The sequence below is a fragment of the Stegostoma tigrinum genome, chromosome 33 (assembly GCF_030684315.1).
Source record: "Stegostoma tigrinum isolate sSteTig4 chromosome 33, sSteTig4.hap1, whole genome shotgun sequence".
NCBI lineage: Eukaryota > Metazoa > Chordata > Chondrichthyes > Orectolobiformes > Stegostomatidae > Stegostoma > Stegostoma tigrinum.
This window is the reverse complement of record NC_081386.1, coordinates 12,762,646-12,787,541: the sequence shown is the minus strand read 5'-3', so window position 1 is coordinate 12,787,541 and position 24,896 is coordinate 12,762,646. Positions and strand designations below refer to the sequence as shown.

Sequence of the window (24,896 nt, the reverse complement as noted above, 5' to 3'; positions counted from 1 at the left end):
TGTGCTGGGCTCATTTCCGTCACCTGTGCTGAGCTCATTCTTCTCCCCTGTGCTATGTTCAATCTCTTCCCCACAATGCCTTCTCGCTGCCAACACCCAGAATCCCAGCTAGGGGACCCCAGCCCCCTCACCGCCAACTCTTCCAGACCTTGACGATGCGACTGCTGGAATTCTGGTCAGCTCACACAGCTCTTCATAGCTGAATCTTTTCAACCCAGGCAATGCCTTTTACAAACAGAATGGACCATCAATGGGTTAGTTTGAATCTTGTAAAGGATTGCATCACAGAGGCATAAGCAATGACAGCACAGAAAAAGGCCCTTCGACTCATTGAATCAACACCATCCAAAGACAGCCAGCTAACTATTCTAATCCCATTTTCCAATGCTTAACCCCACAGTCTTAGGCTAATGGTGTTGGTAAAATTGTTCTAGTAGTCATTCATTGAATTAAAATGGAAAAAGATTCAGTTGGTCAATCATGATATGTTTATATTGTATAGTGCAATTCAAATGGTGGCTAGGGAATGGTCTAAATTGTTTTTGTAAGATCAATTGATATGAAACTTGTCCCCATATGCAATTCTACCCAATACTTCACCACACAAAACATTATTCTCTGTAATGTAATGGCAGTTCATTTGTTTTAGATCTGTCAGGTGTTCAAATGCTACTACAAGATTTCAAAAACAAGGGTGCTTGTTTCACAGGAAAACAAGTAGTGAGAGGCAGCCAAAGTATTTTTATTGAGATTTTTCTCATTTTGATCTGTAATTGGAATAAATGCCAATTTATTGAAAATTTTCTGTGATTTCGTGTATTTTAGTTCTGGAGGATTTGCTTGGAATATGTGAAGAAGAAAATATCCCTGGAATATCCGAAGATTATTTTAGAATTTGTGAACATGAGTCACATGTGGCTAGATTATCCTGTTAGTCTTTTTACATTTAAGTTGGGCTATTATTAAGGCTGAAATATAATTTACTTTTTGTTGATTGTATCAATAACAAACTGAAGAAGCTTCACAGCTGATATGATGACTCTGAAGGAAACAGATTTTAATAAAGAAGACTTTTAAAAAAAATTCTTATAAAATAGATTTTGCAAAAGTAAGCTGATTCATGTAAAATAGTGTGCTTTGAGCTACATTTCATAAATATATGAACAGTTATCATAAATTTCCATTAGTTCCTACAAAACTAGGGCTGAGGTGTGTAATTTTTAGTTTTACCAGTGCCCATAAATAATGGATAATGTTGTCCTTCACCATGCCAAATACTGATATAAATCTGAGTGGGGACTATTTGAGAGCAAGTATCCTTAACCTTTATTCTCAATGCTGTCAACCCACATTCCATGTATTGAAAACAGGAAATATCTTTGTAAAAATGTCATACAAGCTAGCATTTCTTTTCTTGATTGCTTCTGAATTATAATTTCCTCTAATTTGCTTTAATTTGTCTTGTACTTTCAGTCAACATTGATCCATTCATTTTGCTAGGTGATAAGGTAGACACGAGTAAATATTAGTGGGATACTGGGAAATGTATCAATCAGAGATTCAGGTCTGATGATAAGGTAAAACTGAATTAGGAAAAACCAGAAGAACTGTGGATGCGGTAAATCAGGAACAAAAAGAAAGTTGCTGGAAAAGCTCAGTAGGTCTGGCAGCATCTGTGAAGGGAAAAACAGAGTTAATGTTTCGGGCCCGGTAACCTTTCCTCAGTTCTGAGGAAGGGTCACCGGACCCAAAACATTAACCCTGTTTTTTTTTTGTTCTCAGATGCTACCAGACCTGCTGAGCTTAAAACTGAATTGATATTTGTTTACAGCATAAACATCAATGTAGGCCAATTGGGTCAAGTGACTTGTTTCTGTGTTATACATCCTGCCTAATTCTCAATGTCAGATTCCCCCCTACCAGGATATTTTACCTGATATTGCAATGCTTAGGTTATCCATTGTCACGCAAGATATGAGGTTTGCATAGTATGATAGTGAAGGATCTAGCAAGCATTTAATATAGACAGTATTGATACATGGCATTTCATATTTGCAAATATTACAAGCACATTAGCATCTGGGATAAAAGTAATGTATTAGGTTACTAAGGTACTTTCATTTGTATGTCATGCTTTAAATGGTTCAATATAAGATGGAATCTGATATTACTATACCATTAGACTGAGCAGAAGCTCTCTCATAGCAGTCAATGGAGGGTTTCCTGGTGGGACAAGGAGGATCATTCTTAATCCTTCTTCCCAGAGGTATAATCCAGTGAAAATCCAATAATACTTGGAAATGATCATACTAGTCATGCTGGTCATTAATTTTGAAGGTTGCAAGATGAGCCATCTGCATTATGTCTCATTTTGTCAGTTTTACTATTTTCTTTTGTGTGGTCTCCCTATAATACGTTTAAAAATTGAAAAGGATATTTTAGGCTAAAATGATTCTTCAAGAACACTTTGAACAGCTTCAACATTTACCTGAGTCTCTTCTGCCTGGTTTTGCTTCATGACAGCTGTCATCCAGGGGAAATCACTTCTGCTCATTTGCTCAGACCTTAAATAAACAAAGCTGTCAGGTCTTGATGACATTACTGGTGCATGATTTGCACAATTAATTAAATGCCCTTCTGACTTTTATTTACCTGCATCAGGTTGATTGGGGTGAAAATTTCTTCTGAGGGTGTCTCAAATGTTGGTAACTTAGAATGGAGTAGTGGTAATATCTGTGAACTGGTAACATAAAATCCCAGGTAAATGCTCTGGGCATGAGTTCAAAGCCCAACATGACATGTTATAAAATGTGAACTCAATAAGAAAAAAATTAGACAGTGAGCTTAATTGATTCAGAGCAATGTGGCTGACTCTTAAGAGCCTTTCTTGGCAATTAATAGATAGCAATGCCCACATCCCACGAATAAACACAATACATTTCAAATCTCTGCTGAATTGATTTTACAAATCCTGTAGACACATATTTATGGATGGGTCATCTTCACCACTGAGATATGCATATGTACATGTTTCCATGTATGACTGAGATTAATGTTGGAACAATATTGGAATTTTGATGATTACTTAAACCACCAAAGTCTCCGTTTGGGGGCTATCCTTTCTTCTGTTCAAAATGAAACATAGAAAACAGGAGAAGCCCTTCAAGCCTGCTCCATCATTCAATACGATCATGATTCGTCATCCCACTCAGTATCCTGTTCACATTGTCTCTCTATTTAGTCTGATCCCTTTAGCTATCCCTAACAACTATATATACACTTCCTTCAATGTTTTAGCCTTAACCACTTTCTGTGACAGGGAATGCTCCAAGCTCACTACTAGCCGAGTCAAGAAATTTCTCCCAATCTTAGTCCTAATGGCCTCTCCCATACACTTCATCTATGTACACTGATTCTGGATTCCCTGGTCATCAGAAGCATCTTTCCTGCAGTAACCTGTCTGGCCCTGTTATAGTTTTTTTTAATGTTTCTATAAGATATCCTCCCCTCATTCTTCTAAACGCTAGTGAATATAATCATAACTGATGCAGTCTTTATCCGCATGTCGTTTATCTGCACTCCCTCCGTAGCCAGAACATCCATCCCCAGATAAGGAGAACAAAACTGCACACAATGTACCAGCTGTGGTCATACTAAGGTCCTATTACCAAGATATCCCTGCTTCTGTACTTGAATCCTCTTGTTACGAAGACTAATATGCCATTTGCCCTGTACACTGCTTGCTGCACCTACGTGCTTAATTTCAGCAACAGGTATACAAGGACACAGGTCTTGTTGAAACCTCACCTTTCCCAATCTATCGCCATTCAGTTAATACAGTCCTCCTGTTTTCTTCTGAAGTAACTGGAATAAAATGTATTAAAATCTTCGCTATTTAAACTTGCTAGAAGAATTGCGAGTTAGGCGATGCTTGACACCAAACATTTGTGGTAGCATGACACCTAGTAATCTTGAAAAACCCAACATATTTCTCCTGCCTTCCATTCTAAGATTGAATCATATTTAGCATAAAATATTAACTCTGCTTCACTCTCTCTACCAATGTTGCCAGGCATGTTTTTATCTGTTTTTAGTTCAGAAATCTTTTGATGCTTTTCTGTGTAGAAGAGGTCATTCAACTGATATAAACGGCTTTGTCTTGTTGTTACTCCAGCTGCAAGTGTGCAATCTTTGTGTTCTGTAGCTCGACAGCAATTGATGAGTTGTCCAGAATGCACTTAATTTCTGGGAACACATCCACTGCGTCAGACATGAGTGTTCACAGCTCTCTCACAGTGAACAATGTTCTGTGTTGAACAATGCACTCTGTCAAAGCCCTAGAGATTCAAGCGCTACACAAAGTATTTCTTTTTTAGTTTTAATAGTGATTTTTCCACAAAATGTAGAGCATGAAAGATTACCTGTATAAGGAGGCATCATCCAATTAATTGACATAATACTATTAGAGTGCACTCTTCTTCCTATTGTAGTTCTTTCTTGTAAGATCTTGATAGACATTTGCTGCAAATGTATGTGCATCAAGAAATGCCAAGATTTTCATGTTTTTTGAGAAGCTTCATTAAACCTTGTGCCTTTTCAAAAGTGACATTGAATTAACATTCTCTATTGCAAAATCATAACATTTTTAAAATCATTAAATTCAGTTATTGTATTTTGATGATGTAACTGTCCTCAGGGCTAGAATCACAACATTTATTACAAATGCAACTTCATAAATTTGCACACTTTTCAGAAGGTTTAATTGTCCCCATTCTAGAATTACTAATCATATTTTACATTTAACACAGAGTTTCCATATGCCACTTACATTTTGGCAATGGAAGGAAAAGAGAATTGTATAAACATCATCCTTATGATTGTAATAAACTCATTTTACCAAGATGACATTCCACATTAAGCAGAGGTTCACCTGCACATCTGCCAATGTGGTATACTGCATCCACTGTACCCGGTGCAGCTTCCTCTACATTGGGGAAACCAAGTGGAGGCTTGGGGACCACTTTGCAGAACACCTCCGCTCAGTTCGCAACAAACAACTGCACCTCCCAGTCGCAAACCATTTCCACTCCCCCTCCCATTCTCTAGATGACATGTCCATCATGGGCCTCCTGCACTGCCACAATGATGCCACCCGAAGGTTGCAGGAACAGCAACTCATATTCCGCCTGGGAACCCTGCAGCCATATGGTATCAATGTGGACTTCACCAGTTTCAAAATCTCCCCTTCCCTCACTGCATCCCTAAACCAGCCCAGTTCGTCCCCTCCCCCCACTGCACCACACAACCAGCCCAGCTCTTCCCCCCCACCCACTGCATCCCAAAACCAGTCCAACCTGTCTCTGCCTCCCTAACCGGTTTTTCCTCTCACCCATCCCTTCCTCCCACCCCAAGCCGCACCCCCAGCTACCTACTAACCTCATCCCACCTCCTTGACCTGTCCGTCTTCCCTGGACTGACCTATCCCCTCCCTACCTCCCCACCTATACTCTCTCCACCTATCTTCTTTTCTCTCCATCTTCGGTCCACCTCCCCCCTCTCCCTATTTATTCCAGTTCCCTCTCCCCATCCCCCTCTCTGATGAAGGGTCTAGGCCCGAAACGTCAGCTTTTGTGCTCCTGAGATGCTGCTTTGCCTGCTGTGTTCATCCAGCCTCACCTTTTATTATCTTGGAATTCTCCAGCATCTGCAGTTCCCATTATCTCTCATTTTACCCGTTCATTTCTTTTAATCTTTCCACCCAGTTTGGCCTTTTATATTTTATTTCCGTTTTATTAGATTTTCACATTTTTTGTCTACTTCAATGTATTTTCTGATACTGCATGAAGAAGGAAGTCCTTATTCTGTGGTTTTCCCCAGACCAAGCGTCGTTATCCTAGGAAGCTTGTGAATAATTTTAAACAACCTGTTCAGGTATATTATAACAAACCCTGGAGCAGTTAGAACTTGAACATAAATCTTTTGAACCAGATATAGGTACACTACCATTATGCCACAAGAGCCAAACTAGGAGGTTTGTAATATTTTCCTATTTAATCTGTTCAGAGATGGTATTACACACTTCTGGAGCAGGTAGAACTTGAATGTAGCTCTCCTGGCTCAGAGATAGGGATTGCGCCATTGCAGTACAAGAGGAAATTTGTCAGTTTAAAATGCTCAAAAGCCCTGTTTTGGAATTACTGCTTAATCAGTTAAAGTGAGTTTCAGGGAGGTTGAGAGTGGGAGGGCTGGTCATCTTTAAAGGACCTTGAGCTGGAAGAAGACTCTAAGAAGATGCAAGAAAACTGATCATCATCTGTTGTCTAAAACATAGACATTCAGGCTGTGATATTGGCTGAATAAATTTCCCAGCTTGGGGTCTGGTGAGGCCTCAGTTGTGACTTACAATGTCAATTGTAAATTTCAATATTCTGCACACAGTTAGTGAGCATTCTGTACTCATTCAAGTCACTAATGATTCATGGGCGCAGATAGGGGCCTACATCACAGTAAAAATATCTGGAATATTGATGAGAGGTGCAACATTTGCTGAAACCTTTCCTCGTGCTCATCAGAGCAAAAGCAAGAACACCAAATTTCAAATGATTACAAAATTTGTGCTACAGGAGAAAATGTTGGTGCTGTTCTGTTGAAATAGCTCTGCAGAAGCCAGTATACCATCACAAAGAACACCTTTTATTTACACATGAGTCCTTGACACTCCTCGAAGCAGCTCTCAGAGTGAATAGAATTTCTGATACTTCTGTTCACAATTGTCAGGGCTCCATGATTGGAGCAGATGAATAGCCCCAGTCAGGCAACTCATATTCTATGAGAACAAAATGTGAGGCTGGATGAACACAGCAGGCCAAGCAGCATCTCAGGAGCGCAAAAGCTGATGTTTCGGGCCTAGACCCTTCATCAGAGCTCTGACGAAGGGTCTAGGCCCGAAACGTCAGCTTTTGTGCTCCTGAGATGCTGCTTGGCCTGCTGTGTTCATCCAGGCTCACATTTTGTTGTCTTGGATTCTCCAGCATCTGCAGTTCCCATTATCTCTCATATTCTATGAGGTCCACTTGGCTGACCTCATTACAGTCATTTGGTAAGCCAACTTTGATTAGTTGAGGCATTGCAATGATGAAAGCTATGGAGAGCGATGGACTCCCCAAGCCTACAAGTAAATTAATGAAAGGCACAGGGCTCAAACATATTCCTTTTCCTTGCAGAGAAACTCAAATCATGTCTCTATGGGCTAGTATAAATGAGCCATCATCTGAGTTTGACTGATAATCTTAAATCAGTTGATAGTGTTGCTATTAGCACTGTCAGGATTATTTGGCAAGTGCTAATTACAGCATCAGAACTAATAGGTCAAATTAATTTTGCGTTTTGCAAGTGCGGGCTGATTCAATATATTCTGCATCCTGCCTAGTACGTACAAGCCCCGTGCCTGGCCTCATACCTTCGCTGAAATAGGACTTGCAAAATTGTCCATCGAGTTCAGTTTAAATGATACCACGTATGTTGAAATAAATGGCGTAGCCTTGAAATTCCAGTACTCACTGCAAATATTTTCATTGTTGTCCATGGTTTTAATCGATTGAGTCCCAAGCTCCTGCTGAGGTTTACTGTGATGCGCGCGAGACAAAATCTTTCAGAAACATGTTGTTCTTTCCTGAAGTAGAAAATCCTAAGAAGCTTTATCACCAAATTGGACATGTGTGACTTGAGCAGGGGTGGGAGCACCTATCGGTGGGATTGATTCTGTGCAATTTACCTTCACCCATTATGTAACCTATCGCAGACCTCAAGACGTGAAGGCTCAAGTAGCAACATCGAGATCTGCTTGCGGTAGACCAGCATTGCTGCTGTTTATAATGTATCTGCTCCTATCCATAACAGCAAACAAAAGGTTTTTTGCTGCAGGTGCTGGGGTTATGCTATCTTCCTCGACACTAGTGAAGCCCAGGCTGTCTTGCATGCTATCTATTGACTAGCAGCACTGTAGATAGACATTTGACTGTAAGAACATTTTCAGTAGTAAGGTGAAATCTTCAAATGCATAGGGTTCATCCCGAGGTTATCTCTTCCATAGATTTTATCCGTTAATAACATATAGTACAGCTGTGCTCTACAGGTTCTGGTTCAATTGTGTATTGCAAGTATTTCTGTTAGATGCTAGCCCTGGCCTCTGCTCCAATGGGACAAGTGCATAATGCTGGTTTATGTTTCCATTTAGGAAAAGATTGGAAATAATGCAAATTTAGCAGGTTGAAGAACATTTTCTTCACTGAATTGAATGGATATTGCAAGTGTTGTTTGACCTACTGAGACCCAAACTAGCAGCACACTTTATTTTCGTTTAAAAAATGTGTATATTGCAGTAATACCTGTGTAGTCATGATATCGTGATTAGCACTCAATGTTTATTAAATAAATTTGTTGTGTTTTGCTGTCAATAGGATTAACTGTTTATGTCAAACATATTTTCATTCATATTTTAAGCAATACAATAGGCAGAATTGAGCTTGCTCATCTGAAGTTTTTACAAAGGCGATGGAAGGAACTCAATAGGGCAGAAAGGAAAATTGGGTTGGTTTTCCCTTTTGCATTCATTAGCGAATCATGAATATTCATTGTCTCCACAAACCACTACAATTTACATGTACAAGTGTAAATGTGTTCGCCAAAAATGGGAAACATGAGTTTTCACAAATTTGTTTGAATATATGAAATACATATCTGATGGCATACTTCTGCCTCAAAACACTGGTGGCTACAATCTTCCTGAGTTACAGTACTCCCTCATAAACAAGGTGACTCTTTGTGCAAATGCTCACAGTGTTAGGGTAGAAAACCCTCCATGTTGATCAACTCATGAGAAATCTCAGTCATATACACTCTGGCTTCTTGTCATTAAATGCTCATGGTGTTACGGGTTGAAGCCTGACGTGCCCAATAATCTCGCCCAAATGAGGCAGCTATGCTGACTGATGCCAGCAATCAGATTGGGGTGGGTAACTGGGGCTGAACATAAAAGAGACTCAACTCTGCAGCCATCTTTTCTGGTCATGAGGAAGTTCTGAGGAAGGGTCACTGGACGGAAATGTTAACTCTGACTTTTTCTTCACGGATGTTGCCAGGCCTGCTGACCTTTTCCAGCAACTTTGTTTTTGTTCCTGATTTACAATATCCACAGTTTTTTTGGGTTCTTTTTTCTGGTTATGTCCTTGTCCCTAGTACAGTTTTGATGAAAAGCTATCAAAATGTGTAAACTCTCCAAGTTGTGATGAAGGCCCAGTGACTTAATGGTGTGTGAGCTGTTGTGTGCTTTCACTGTTTAAGTGTGAACCCTGGTGGATGTGTGAGAGGTAGTGCCAGTGTGGTGCCAGTTGTGCTGTAGCTTTTGAACAAGATTGTGGAGGAGTAGCAGGGCTGTGTGTGGGCCTGGAGCTTGTCTGCTCCTGACTGCTTTCTTTCTATTTCATTTCTCTTTTAACTTCTACTCCATTTTCTTTTCTTTGTTTTGTTCTTTTTTCTCACTTTTCTTCAAACCCTTTTGTAGCAGGTCAATTGATGGCATCGGCAAGGCAGCAGGAATGCACAGCCTCCTGGTGGTCGATGTGGCAGTAGCGGTGGACATGGGCTCCTCTCGGCAATTGGAGGTGACAGCAAGGTGGCATTCAGGACAGGCAGTGGCAGCAGTGATGGCAAAGCTCCTTTCAGTGATCAAAGTGAGGCTGGCAGGCTGACTGAGGCATCACCACTATCTACAGTCTTCCAAGTAATAAAATCTACAGGGAATGGACTGTTTGCCTTTGATCAACATTTGACAAATTCACTCTGCATGTATTGAATACTTGAAAAGCAATGTGATAGTTACTCAAAGAGATTTTTCTTTGCTCAAGGCTCCTGCACAAGCCAAATGTGCCCAGACAGAGTTGCACTGGTAAGCATTCACTTTGGAATGCAGCCTGCAGAGAAAATGAGCCAAGACCACACAGAGCGGGACACTGTGTTGGAAGATGAAGGAGGGCCACGGGGTTGAGCAGCACTCTGCAAGATGCCATCTTCTGCCAGGGTATTCAACAAGCAACTTTCCAAACTGAGCCTCAGCAAAGGCCTGTATGTGCAATTTTTACCCTTCTGTAAAGGATGTCCTCATGGGAATTTGCTACTCACTGGAGCCACATTTGCAAACTCAGCGAAGGGGCCTCATTGCCAGTAGCTGTCAAGGTGATTATGATGATGACATTTTGTGCATCTATCTCTGCCTTGACATTTGGCTGAGAGCCTTCAGGCCATAGTTAGATCTGGGTGCCTGCATCGGTGGTTACAAAACCCTTTTATGGTGATAAGGCTCAGACTTTGAGATCTGGACCTTTTTCTTACCTTTTAGTTTTCCTTCATTTCTGCTGTTTTTGTTTGAAGTTTTAGTTTTGTAATCAAGATGGGACCAAAGATTGGTGACTTCGTACACTTTTCACCATACTCATGTTGTCCTAAATTTGAGTACATATGACAGTAAAATCCAATTCTAAATCTAATTCTAATTGCCAGGTGTAATGAAGTGACAGACATTGGATGCAGATGAAACATCTGATCGTGATACCTGGCACCCAACCTTCTGTGTGATAGTCCTGTGGAATATGCAGCCTTGCAGTGTGAACTCTCACTCACAGGAGCATGAAGTACGGTGTACAGAGTGTAGGGAATCATTCATCCTCTTGTGGTTCTCTTGGGCTGTTCAATGATACTGACCTCTGCAGTCACCTCTGTCCAGGCTGTTGGGATGGCTTTTTCAGGGAAAAGGGCTTTACCTTTCTCTTGGACAGGCTTCAGGAGAGCTGTAGGGAGTCTAGTGCTGGTCCCTGACATCTCCAAGACAATAGTCCCTTGAATTGTTTGTTAGTGCACAGACATCTGAGCTCCATGCTCAGCTATCTGTCAGCAGAAGTCACAGCATTGGCTCACTTTCCAGAGGAATTTCGAAGCATGGCCACACAGATTGGAGGGCAATTATTGTTATAGTACTGAAGACTTCAATGAACATTTTTTATGAAATTATTGGTGTTTACATATGTACATTACATGAACAAGCTCTTGTGTATTTGAGCTCAAGATCAGTAATTTGATTGTAATGTAGAATCGTTTGCTCAATGTGTCATACAACAAGATAGCTCGAAACTGAAACCTTTATACCATTAAGTCACATGCAATGATTTGGTGATGACACCCTGAACATGTATTTTGAAGGGAAATCTCATATCTGCTGTGAGACATAACACAATAGCTCTGGGTGAAACAAGATTCATTTTCTCACCTGAATAGAATATGAGAAATAGTATCTTCCTTTCACTTCACCCACGTCACACTCAATTTTCTTTCAAGGCCTTTCTGGCATCTGATGGATAATAAGCTTTTTTCTTTCATTGTTCTGTTTGAAAGTATCAGACATTGTCATCTATGTCTACATGTCTTCATTTACCAGACGCTAATAAATTACTCCTTCAGCTTTCTGAAGATAACCTTGGTTTCCAGTATGAAACAAATGGACTCTGCTCTTTGTCTTTATATTTGGAGTTGTAGTAGAACTGCTTGTAAGCTTTAAATATCAGTTCATCTTGAATTACTAAGGCACTCATAGCTCATCTTTTGACTGCATAGGTCTGTACTGATGCTTTACCTTTACGTAAGTCTATTCCCACTTTGCTTCATGGTGTACTATCAATACATCCTTCCAATCTTTTTTCCCTCATGTATTTACCTAGCTTCCTCTTAATGCACCTATGCGATTCACCTCAATGTGATAGAAAGCTCCACTTTCTCCCACGCTCTGGGTAAAGCGTTGGTCAGGAATTCATCATTGGCATCTGCCTTAGGTTTACAAATCTAGTTATGGGTTTCTCACAAATGGAAATCTCCTTTCTACATTTACCCCTTGCAAATCTGCCCATAATTTTAAAGGAATGTATCAGGTCAGCTCTCAGTGTTCCTTTCCTGGATAGAGAATTAAAAAAAGCCTATTCATTTCGAATGCTAAACAAACTCAGATGGCATTTGTATCAGTTGACATCCTTTGCTATATGCCATTTTCAAGAATTTTGAGTTTTCAGTCACTTCAGTAGCTTGCTGAATCTTCCTTCGATCAGTGAAGTGCGTAATCAGCACTTCTCCTCAGAGAGTGACAGGCATTGCAGCAGGTTGATAGTTTCAATGGCCTAGATTTTCTGGCTGTGATGAGATTGATGATGCACATCATTAATCTCGCCATCTAGTTCTCCAATCTCATCTTGATATTTTGCCTTTCTTCGCTGGTTTTCTAATTAGCAGCAACTTCAGCACGCAGCACAGATGTAAACACGGAAGTGATGGTTCTTCTACCATCTGGACTGACACGGAAGGGGATTCAATGAATGGAAATATAATTTCCTAAACAATTTTTAATCTACAGTTCTTTAAAGATGTGGTATGCCTATGAGACATTTGATTCTTTATGTCTGTTTTTACATCTGATCTGCGAATTCAGGCCATCATAACTCATTACAGATTATTCATTATTGATGAATAAAATTATTATTGACCTTTTTTATGAGGACATCAAATGAAGCCAGCAAACTAAGTTTGAATTTTTGACAAAAGTGTAAATTTCTAGGCTTGTTCATGACTGAAAATTGCAGGTGTTTTGTGCACATCAATTTACTCAGAACTGAAAAAACTAATAATGATGAATAAGTAAATGTAAGTGATTGGAATAAGTATAGGTGGCTTTAGTGAGACAGTGGAACAGCCAAGGAGTCATTTAAATTTGGAGAAAGTCTCATAAATTGAATGATCTGTGAGCACACTAAACCTGACTTTCCAAGGTTCAGATGTAGCTAGCCAAAGATTCTAGCTGAATTCATAGAATGGTTTCAGAACTGAAGGAGGTCATCCTTCCTATTGTGTCTTCACTGGCCTACAAATCACTGCCTTTCCAGCCTTTACCAGTTGCATTTCTTTTCCTCTTCAGGTAATGATTCAATTGTGAATGTGTTAATCGGTCAGACCTACATTTCCAGGCATAATTTAGCTCAGCCAGCTGGCTGCTGGTTTGTAATGCAGAATGGTGCCAAAAACATGGGTTCTATTTCCAAACTAGCTGAGGTAACCACGAAAGATACCCCTTCTTAAATTCTCTCCCTTTGTCTGAGCTACGGTGATCTTCAGGATAAACTGCCATAAGTTTTGTCTCTTAATGAGAGAACAGCCCTAAGATCATGCTAAACTGGAACAAAAACAAAGTTGCTGGAAAAACTCGCTGGTCTGGCAGCATCTGTGAAGGAGAAAACAGATTTAAAGTTTCAGGTCCGGTGACCTTCCTCAGAACCTGGACTCGAAACATTAACTCTATTTTCTCCTTTACAGATGCTGCCAGATTTGCTGAACCTTTCCAGCAACTTCTGTTTTTGTTCTTAATTTACAGCACCTGCAATTCTTTTGGTTTTTGTCATGTAAGACTCTCAGCCAGTTCAATCTAGATCTGAGCCACTCACTGTAGGCTGCCACTACTTCATTTGCTACTTACCTTTAAGCTGCACTCTCTAGATTTTGGTTCTCCTGTCACTGGGAACCATGTCTCTCTATCTCCTTTGTGCAGATCCTTAATGACTTTGAACACCTCAATCAAATCTCCTCCTAACCTTCTATTCTCCAAGGAAAACATTCCCCAATCTTCCATTTTTTTCTATGTAACTAAAGCTCATCAAACCTGGAATTATTCTTGTGAAGTTCTTAATTCCACACCTTCACTAACATCTTCACATCCATCAGAATTTGTGGGGTTCTGAACTGGATGCAGTGTGGCAGTTGAAGATAAAGCAATGCATTTGTCGAGGTTTAACAAAAATTTTCCTTGCTTTTGTACTCTATGCCATTATTGATAAAGCCCATAATGTCGGTATGTTCGACAAACTGTGGTCTCCCAACCTTGGGTGACTGCCTGTTTGGAGTTTGCACATTCTCCCTGTGTCTGCATGGGTTTCCTCCAGGTGCTCTGGTTTCCTGCCACAGTCTAAAGATGTGCAGGCTAGGTGGATTGACTATCCTAAATTGCCCATAGTGCCCAAGGATGTCTAGATTAGGTAGAGGAAACCTGGGAAATATATGGGGATCGTTCTGGGTGGGATGTTCTTCAGAGGAGCAGTGTGGACTTGTTGGGATGATTGGCCTGTTTCCATACTATAGGGATTCTATGATTATCATAAAATGAATTACTTCACATTTCTCTGCATTGAATTTATTTGCCATTTGTACACCTCTTCCGCCAACATATATGTGCCCTTTTGAAGTTCTACACCATCCTTCCCACTATTCATAATGCCTCCAACAAATCTTGAAATTATGCCCTGAATATTAAGGTGTGGATTGTTATCAAGAAGAACAAGGATCCTAATGCCAGTCAAAGGAGAACTCCATTGTGAACGTTTCTACAATCTAACAAACAGCCATTTGTGACTGCTGTATGTTTTCTGTTGCTCACCAATTTAGTGCCCATTTTACACAGCCCTTTTTATTCCATGAGCACTAATTTTAGTCAAGTCTGTTGTGCAGAACAATGATAATAGTCTTTGAATGTTTACATAGATGACATTACCCTCAAAAAAATGTTTTTTGTTGCCTCATCATAAAACATAAAAAAGTTAATTAGACATGATTTACCCTTAACAAATCCATGCTGGCTTTCTATAATTAACCCATATGTGCCAAAATGACCTTTAATTATAGTCTTACAGTCACACAGCACACAAACACCCCCTTTGGTCCAAACATGCTGACCATAATCCCAAACTGAACTAGTCCCACCTGCATGCTCAGCGTCCATATCCCTGCAAACATTTCTTATTCATGTACTTATCCAAATATCTTTTAATTGTTGTAACTGCACCCATATCCATTACTTCTTCTGGAAGTTCATTCCACACACAAACCACTCTCTGTGTAAAAGGATTGCACCTCACATCTTTTTAAAATCTTTCTCCTGTCAACTTAAAAATATGCCCACAGTCTTGAAATACCTCACCTGAGATAAAAGACACACGCTATTCACCTTATCTATACCCCTTATGATTTTATAAACCTCTATAAGTCACCTCTCAACCTCCTATGTTCCAGTGAAAATAGCTCCAACCAATCCAGCCTTTCTTTATAACTCAAACCCTCCATTCTCTGCCCCATCCTAGTAAGACTTTTCTGAATCTTCTCCAGCATAATAATATCCTCCCCACAACAGGGAGACCAGAACTGAACACAATATTCCAGAAGAGGCCTCACCAATGTCCTGTACAATCTCCACGTGACTTCCCAACTCCTATAAGCAAAGATCTGTGCAATGAAAGCAAATGCGCAAAATTCCTTCTTAAACTACCCTGTCTACAAGCGATGTAAACTTGCGGCCCAAATTATTGTCTCTGAAATCTTCCTCAGCATTGAGGATAACTGAGCGGCCTGTACTTTCTGAACTTATCCAGACACCCGTTATTTCAACTTGATCTTGCCAGCACAACCTTCCTTCATAAAAACAGATACAAAATAATAAATATTAAGCATAAAGCAAAAGACAAATACAAAGCCTCAGCCCTTCTTTAGGTCTCTATGCACAATTCTCCTTTTTGATCCGAGTGAATTCAGCTCTCCTCTTTCACTATTTAAACATCTATACAGTCTTTTGGATTTCCATTTATGTTAGCTGCCAGTCTCTTCCCATACTCTAGCTTTGCTTCTTTTACACAATAAAACTCTGACCTTCTAAGTTAAGCAATGTTCTCAATGCATTATTCCCCTGATATTTGTCCTGAGCACACTTTGTCTTCTCCATTTTAATTTCCATGATTTCTATCATGCGGGGAGATTAGATTTGTTTGCCCTTTCCCCCTTGTGGTATTTTTCCTGACTGAATTTTAACTATCTCTTCCTTTAAGTTATGTTATTCAGTTACAGATTTATCAGCTAGCCTTTAATTCTAATTTATCTGGTCTCACACTTACCCCAGTAAGGTTTTGTTTTGCCCAGTAAATCTTTCTTACTCTAGATTGTTCCTGGTTCCTTTCCAGATTCATCCAGAACCTATGTAGCACACAAATTCCAGGAAAGCATGGAAAATGTTCATAGTAATGTATTGAATGTTCTAAGGTTCACTTGATAATAAGACGATGTTAATCGTTTGATCACAGAAATGCACTGGAATATTACAATGATCATCCACACCTGAATTTCCGCCAGACCTCTTTTGCTAACAGTATTTTGGTGAGCGAGAGCAACTTAAAATGATGCATGAAGATGCAAACCTTGATCCAAAAAAATGACTTACCTGAAATATCATTGGTAAGTAAAGTCTAGCTAAGTTGAACATGACGTCGACATTAAAAGCTATAATTGAATTTGATATTTTGTTACCAAAGGATTTTCAAGGCTTTCCTGTGCATTTCATAAAAATTTGCACATAGTTTTTTTTTAAATGTAATCTATTTTAATTTTAAGGAAACTAAAGAAACTAGCAGTGTAAATCTTTTAGTTGATGGTTAGGTGAGTATTCATTGTTCAGCACTTCCATTGCAGAGAGGAAGGTTAAAACAGAGAGGGGTCAGCAAACTCATGGCCCCTGCATTGCTTATGCCTGAAAAACATCTCAGAAATGCAGAGAACATAATATATAACATAATTATCTAAAAAGCTCAAATAAAATCAGATATATTATAGATGTGTTTTATTCTACCTCAATGCATTTTCTCCACATTCTGTTGTAAATCAGAAGACTATAATGTAACAATGATTTGTGTGATTTATTATTCAGTTTCATCGCAATCGAAAATTACAGAACACGTAATAATTTCCAGTAGTGATTTTGTTAAAAAATTAAAGTTTTAAAAATTCAGAACGTTGGTTGTCTGATTAATCAATGAAGCCTTTTCTGTGGGTTAGTGGCCTGAGGGATAATTATCAATCACAAAATAAATTATTGTGCTTATTCTTTCTTTGCTACGGTGGTTCTAAAAATATATTTTTAACAGTGCGTAATCTGCAGGGGGTGGGTGTTAGTGTGGAATAAAACTTTCTTTCTAAAACTGAAGAAAAGTAGATGCAAAATTGTTCAATATCCTTGTATTCTCATTGTATATTGGGTGCCCTATAAATCATGACAGACCAGTAAGTCTCTTCTATTCAGTTAGGTCAAATTTCTGGACTGCATCTGCCCGATTTCATTTTGGCAAAACAGAGCACTGTCCCTGAAATGTGATGAAAACTTCCTGTGTTCCTCTGAAAGTCCTCATTGTCCTATTGTCTTGGTTGCATTGATCCAATTAAAATGCTACAACTGTAATATCACTAAATTCTCATTGTTATCTAAGTGTTCCGTGATCTAAGGTTAATAGAACAGAGGGTCAAATTTATTGTATGGATATGTTAAGGAGTTAGGCCTCAATATTTGGTACTGCCATAATTGCCATGAATCAACATTCAACCTGTGAAATGTTTGCTGGAACAGAAAGTGCATTAAAAACAATGGGATACTAGAAACTAGCATTTAATCATGGTAAGCTTGAAAGAGTTCATGAAAGCTCCTGAGAAGGACTTCTCTTTCTGTGACGTATAATTCCCAGACATGAAAGAGCAAGAGAACTGGAAGTTCAAAAGAATTTTGATGGTAGTGAGTAACCAAGTTGATGAAAGCAGTATTAATTCACCTTAGGAATTTTTTTTACTAACAGTACTACAGTTTTGCCTTTTTTATTTAAATTTAAAGACGTAAGCTACATATAAATTACTACACTATGAACACCAGTATCATGTTATGCTTCCTTGATTTTCTACATTCCATGAGGTTTGTTGTTAAAATTTAGATCAGTGTCCTCAAATCAAATGTTTGAAGGAAGAGGGTAGATCATGGACAAATCAAGTTCATCAGTCAAACTCCCATATTTGCACATGTCAACCTTTCATGTTTGCTGATTTTTATCAGAAGGCTCTGATTTCAGGCATCCATTCAGGCTTTTTGCCACATTTACAGTGTTTTCATCCAAAACCCAGTGAGCTCTTCTGTGTCATACTCTGTAGAGAAAGTAATAATGTGCCTCACTCTCCATCTGCCCCCCAACGAGACAGTTCTTTCTAATTTTAAAAATATACTTTATTCGTAAAAATATCTTTATATACATACAAAGCCTCTAAAGTGCAGAATCCCTACAGTATGGAAACAGGCCATTTGGCCCAACGAGTCCACACTGCCCCTCCAAACAGCATCCCACCCAGACCCACCTCCCTAACTCCTGCATTTCCTCATGTCTAGCCCACCTAACCCAAATATCCCTGAATACTATGTGCAATTTAGCATGGCCAATCCACCTAGACTGCACATCTTTGGACTGTGGGAGGAAACCAGAGCACCCGCAGGAAACCCACACAGACATGGGGAGAATGTACAAACTCCACACAGGCAATCGCCTGAAATTGGAATTGAACCCAGGTACCTGGCAATGTGAGGCAGCAGGGCTAAACACTGAACCACTGTGCTACCCCAGTTCTGTTCTGCACTGTTCTTTTCAGTAGCATATAAGGAAACAAACAAACATTGGAGTTTGACTCTATCTAGAGAACAAATCCAAGGCATTTTTTACTTGTACAAGAAAATATTTATGTTGAGGCACCAGGATGGTCTGATAACTGAATGGACACCCACTTAACTTCTGCAGGAAGTCCTTAGAGGGTGATCTTTCCCCACTGTGCCTTGGCGGCAACTGCCCCAAAGCTTTAGTGTGTCCCTCAGCACATAGTCTTGGACCTTGGAATGTGCCAGTCTGCAACACTCAGTCAGGGCCATCTCCTTGCTCAGGAATACCAACAAGCTTTGGGCAGACTCCATTGAGATACAGTGTTAATGATGTGTCTGCACTTGTTAGTTTTTTGTTGGGCTTTCAGAGAGGAGTGTTTCTGGTCAATGTACTTTAGTTAAGTCTTCTCTGCAATGGACAAACTGATAAGTTTGTCATTATGTCATAAAGCCTGAATATTGTGTTTACTATGGAAAATGCAAGTTTAGAGTTAATGGGCCTGAGATAGATTTTGCAACATACCAATTTTAACTTGGACATGCAAAATGAGTAATAGCATTCTTACATTTAAGATAATCCTGCATATCCTGATTTGATGCAAAAATGGAACCAACACTGCAATGCTTTTTGAACAGGCTGTGTTCTTTGAATAACAAAGTTCATAAGTTTGACTGCTGAGATTTGTTGGCAATGTGCAGACATATGTCAAGTTACGTGTGCTATACTGCAAATGTATCTGGGCTGCAGCCTAAACTTCTGCAGAGTTTATCATTCAGATTAGGTTTGAATTACAGTTTAAGAATTTGTAGTGACAGGCACGTTCAACAGCATAATGAGATCATTGTGTTATGCCAACATGCCCACCTCTGCTTAAAGTCCTGCTACAATATCTTGTTAGACATTCACTAGATAATAATGCCCCTTTAAGCAACACTTTTCATGAGCACATACAAAAGGGACACTGTTTCCTCCACCATAAGCTGATACTGAATATTTTCAGAGCACTTGGGAAAATATATTAGTATCATGTTGATTCAAGCTCAGCGAGAAAGTTAATACCGTGCTTAAATTGATAAATGAAAATGTCAGGACACATTTTGCTAAGCAGGATGTGAGAATACATTTGCATTGGCACAAGCAAGCTTTGGCGTGAAGTATCCGCTTACAAGATCTAGCATATGGAAAGATAAGCAGTTACCACCCAGCACATCGGGCGAGTGCCATTTTCATGTCTACACCAGTGATTGATGCAAGGTTTGCTCCATAATGGTGGCTGGGACATGTGCCAGACAGATTCCAGGCCAATGCAAGTATGCAGGTCAGAATGGACACAACTTAAGGGAGAGTGAGACCCATTAACTAGTCCAATCTAATGAATTTAATAAACATTTTCAACAAAGGCCAGTTCTGTTTTAATAAGGATGAACCAATGAAGTATGAAAAGCAGGGCAGTTTCTGCTGCTGATATTACTGAAAACCTGAGCAATGTGGCAAATTATCCAATGACCTTGTGCAAAATTTCTGAAGTGACTTTTTTAACGTGATTGCATTTTAAAGACACCTCAAAAGCATTTTATTTTACATTTTAATCACAATAAGTGTTTCTGGTGTGAATTTTCTGTCTGTAATTCTCATTGGGTTATTCAAAACATAACTGACTGTAACAAAATTGAACTATCAGTTAATAACTATATTCATGATTAATTTTAAAATCCATTTTACGTGTAAAATAATTTTCCAGATGTTGGTGATTTTCACTGAATTCAGGAAATGAGCTTGTTTAAGTGTGAAAAGGTGTATTTGAATCTATTCATTAATGTGAGTGAATGGCTATCAAGTTGAGGCAGGAGATTTTCAGTTGTACATTGTCATTTCTTTGGAGAAAGAACATTAAATGTTTTTTTTACAAGTCTTGATTTTTGAAGTTGTGTTTCGGAAACCAGAATTTCAGCAGTTCCTCAAGTTCTTACCTGGATATACATGTGCTTTTGTTTTGACAAAGAAAGAGGATGGAATTTGAAAGAAACCTGCCAATCTAACCCGTTCCGTTGAGTTTAAGTTGAATATTTATTACATTTGTATGCTTGCACTAGCTATTGTGATTATTTCATGATCACGACTTAAGAATATCTTTCAAATACATTCTTACAATATCAGCAATTAAGTACACTGAAGCAATGAAAACCCCCTAATTTCCTGAATATACTCACTTTGCACCCAGTGAAAAGCACTAATAATTGCTATGGTGTTTCCCAGAAAATGTCCACTGCCCTTCTTGGAGTATCGGTTGAATCATCATCAATGCAAATGTTTTGTCACAGCTAGGGGAGGGAATTCAGGACCTGCCCTCTACCTATACACTACATGTGTTGTGCATGAATTTCTTCCATCTCGAATGTCAGCTGAAGACCAGTTAGATTTCCAAACCAAGACAACTGATTTCATTAAATTGAGTATAAAGTAAACTTTCTGTCTCACACTTTGTAATCTGTAGGAAGTGTTCTTCGTGATTCTTTGTGATTTCATTTAATGGAGGATACAAAGAGACAAAGATGGGATGCTCAGAATATCTGAAGGGTATTTGTAATAACGCAGGAAATCCAACTGGAAAAGAGCATGATTTGAGCATCAAAATTGAGTCATTACTGACAGTGTGCAGAGGCATGTCCTAGCATGGGACAGACTGTTCACCAGATCTATCCCCAGGTTTGCTTTTTTTATTTATTTAACATATTTTTCTTACCAGCCTGTTCATAGATGTTATTACAGGTCTCTGGAGCAGGTGGGATGTGAACACATGCTTCCCTGCACCCCCTTGCACCACAGTCCAGGGACAGGGACACTATCACTGAGCCACAAGAAGGGCCCAAATGGAGGCACCAAGGGCTCAGGTGTTGAGTTTCAGATGAACAGTCCATTGTCCATTACCAGGGGAAATCATACCTGCGAGCTGCGCGAGGGCATTAATTAATGATTCCCCATTGGCATCGTAGGGGTTATTGAAGAAGACTAACTTCACTGGCCAATATTTTACTCACTGTATAGTTATAGGCTCAAGGAGTTATGAAGGAACAATCCTTGTGACGGATTTTGGACAATTGCGAAATGCCGGTAAACTGCTCCAGAGCAGAGTCTTCTTTTTCCAAGAGAAATAGAACCTTGAACAGGGCGTTATTGCCCTGCATTTTCATATGAATGGCTCTTTCCTGGCTGTAGTGATTGTAACAAAGTCAGCCAGGTGGGCCTCATAGAATATGAGTTCCCTGATTAGGGCTGTTAATCTGTTCCAACCAGGGATACCTGGCTGACACATATAAACAGGAGTATCAGAGGTTCTAATCAGTCTGAGAGCCGGCACTGAAAGAGCTGGATCCGTGACAAGAACTTTGTATGTGTACATAAAGGGTGACTTAGTGACAGGACACAGCCCTCTGTGGAGTTATTTTGCAGGCCGTACTGGGACATCGGTAATTTAGGCTGTGGCAATTTCTGCTGTTGGTTCAGCAGACCCAACACTACCATCCCCTTTGCCTGTGAACAACACCAGCTGAATGATAGACCTTGCTATTTCATTGCACTAAATTTGCAATGCATAATGGGATTTGTGTCCACCTGCGTCCCTAAGCACATGGCTTACAAGAGCAGATAAGCATCCTATTCTTTCTGTGCAGCAGGTAATACTTTTAATACTGCATCATCCAAGCATTGCTTACTTCCTGTGAAATTGCTGCATTTAAGGTTTGCTGGCTTACCTGAAGGTGAAGGAAGACTGAAAGATGGGTCTTTTAATGTCTAGGCTACTATCTTCAGCATTTGCTTTAGCTATGAACAGAAGAAGCCCACTGTTACAATAAAGTCCATGCAATGATCAGTGCCATTACAAATAATGCTGTCTCTAGCTAGGCATGTTGACTTTACCTCCCTATAGAGAATCAAGCAGTGCTCAACAACAATTGCTAACTTATCTGACTAGCTCTTGCTTCGCCATTCCCCTAGTGCCTCTAAAATTGGTGCCTTGTTTACCTCAACTCTCACTTCGCCAGTAAAATCCTTCATATACCCCATTACCCATCCAGTGGAATTGCCTGCCATGCATTCTGATTGAAGAAAGTATTGCCTCATTTAACAGGAAGAGTTATGCTGGATATGTCAAAACAAAACCCAAGCATCTATTTGTTCGCATCCCAATAAACTTTCACAAAAGAGACTACAGAGCTGTGAGGTGAAGATGTCTCTTAATCACTGCTTGTAGGCAAATTATAAATGATTTTAACTGCCTCTGCTTTTCATTTCATTATACTTAGAATTTTTCTTTTAAAATACTGAAAAAGAAAGTGAAGAGAATTGATATTTACACTGAAATTATCTCAATTTCAAGAACTTACAGTTACGATCTGTATATTTGGTTTTGAACAGCAAAAACATTAAACTTAAAGATGATTAAATGTATGTGCACCTTACAAAGCAAATGTCATCTATGTAAAGAGAGATACACTTTCTTTGCCTATTTAGTCATCTCAGGGACAACAAAAGAAGATCAACTCCCGGATCCATTCAGCTATTGATAGCCTAAAATGGAATGAAGCCAGTTTTTCTATACTTTCACAGGATGAGAACCTTGTCACCTACACTGGCATTTATTGCCCATTCAGAAACGCCCTTGATTAGTCTCAGACATCTTTTTGAGCCATTGAAGTCCAGTTCATATTGGTATACCCACAAATGCAGTTAAGAACAGAGTTTCAGTATTTTGACTGCATTGTTGTATTGTTTTTTGCATCCCTTAAATTACTCTCTGCACATGACATATTGCACTCATAATTTACTAAATCCACATCCTAATCTTTTACTTAAGCAACACGTTGTTGTGCCCATTCATGAGGGAATGAATTGGCATAAGCTGGAGTTTCTGCCAAAGTTAAGCATCGACTTCCTTTCTGCATTTAATTGCTTTGGTTAAAATTCAGTATCTTGGCCCATTTATGTCTTTCCTTCGGGTTTGAATTTTGGCGTGGTGAGAAAGCCGACAAACTTTTCTTGAACCTGAGATCTATTCTGGTAAATGCACAGATCCTTAATACCTACTTCAGGCACACTTTTGGCCAACAATAATAGATTTCCTCAAGTGACGTGGTGTCTAGTTTTCTCTGGTAATGTTCCTGTGAAGCACCTTGGAATGATTTGCGTATTTAAAAGTATAAATATGCCACCTTGTCAGACTAAAGACAGTCACAGAATCACTACAGTGTGGAAGCAGCAATTTGGCTCATCGAGGCGATGTCGATTCTCCAAATAACAGCCCATCCAAACACACTGCCTCCCCTACCCTCTCCATGCAATCCTGCGCTTCCCACAGCTAATCACCTAGTCTGCACATACCTGGACAGTATGGGCAAATTAGCATGACCAATCCAACTAACTTACTCATCTTTGGACCGAGGGAGGAAACGTGAGCTCCTGGAGGGGACCGACGCAGACACAAGAAGAACATACAAACTCCACACAGACAGTCACCCCGAGGGTGAGATTGAACATGGGTCCCTGGCACTGTGAGGCAGCAGTGCTAACTTCTGAGCCTCTGAAATGCTGGACCTCCTGGTTTTGAGAGACAAGAGCAGCCTGTTTTCACGTAAAGTCTTTATACTGGAGAAAAAAAACTGAGAGACATTGAAGATGAGTTTTGCAGTCTTGCAAACTTAAATGTGGAAAATCGCAATCCAAAGGGGTTTAATTATTTAATTGAGGAGCAGGATACATGGATAGCCATTTATACCATTCGGTCCAGGAGTCTTTAAGTATTTATGATGATGTCTTTCTAATTTATTGAATCCTCTTAAGATTAGTATAGCTTAACTTTAGAGATGCTGTTGGATCCTCATATGTTGTGGGTTCCATGAACCAAAATAGATTGTGACCTGAATGTAGAAAGGCACACAACATTTAGGAGAGACAGGAAACTACAGAAAAAGTGGAGGGGTAGCTCTATTTATTAATGATGATATTAATATAACAGAGAGTGATGAGCTAATTTTGGATACCAGAGTGCAGAAATTACAAAGTCACTTGTGAGACTGGCGTACAGCCTCCCTGACAGTAGGCTTGTCGCAGATAAAGCATGAAAGAAATAATGATTGCAGCTCATCAGAAAGGCATAGCAATAATCATGAGGGATTTTAATCTACCCACAAACTGGAAAAATCAGATGGGCAAACGCAACTGAGTTGAGGAGCTCATAGAATGTTTTCAGAATAGATGCTTAGAACAGCATATTCTGGAGCCAAACAGAGAGCAGTCTGTGTTAGATGTGATATT

General features: G+C 39.5%; 1 long non-coding RNA gene across 1 annotated transcript in view; it reads right to left on the bottom strand.

Moving 5' to 3' along the window:
- LOC132206170 (uncharacterized) overlaps window positions 1-24,896 on the bottom strand; it is a 159,394-nt gene that overhangs the window by 95,662 nt on the left and 38,836 nt on the right. Inside the window, exon 2 of the long non-coding RNA XR_009442882.1 lies at window positions 22,337-22,406. This is a non-coding gene — a long non-coding RNA (uncharacterized LOC132206170). The remainder of the gene's footprint in view (window positions 1-22,336; window positions 22,407-24,896) is intronic.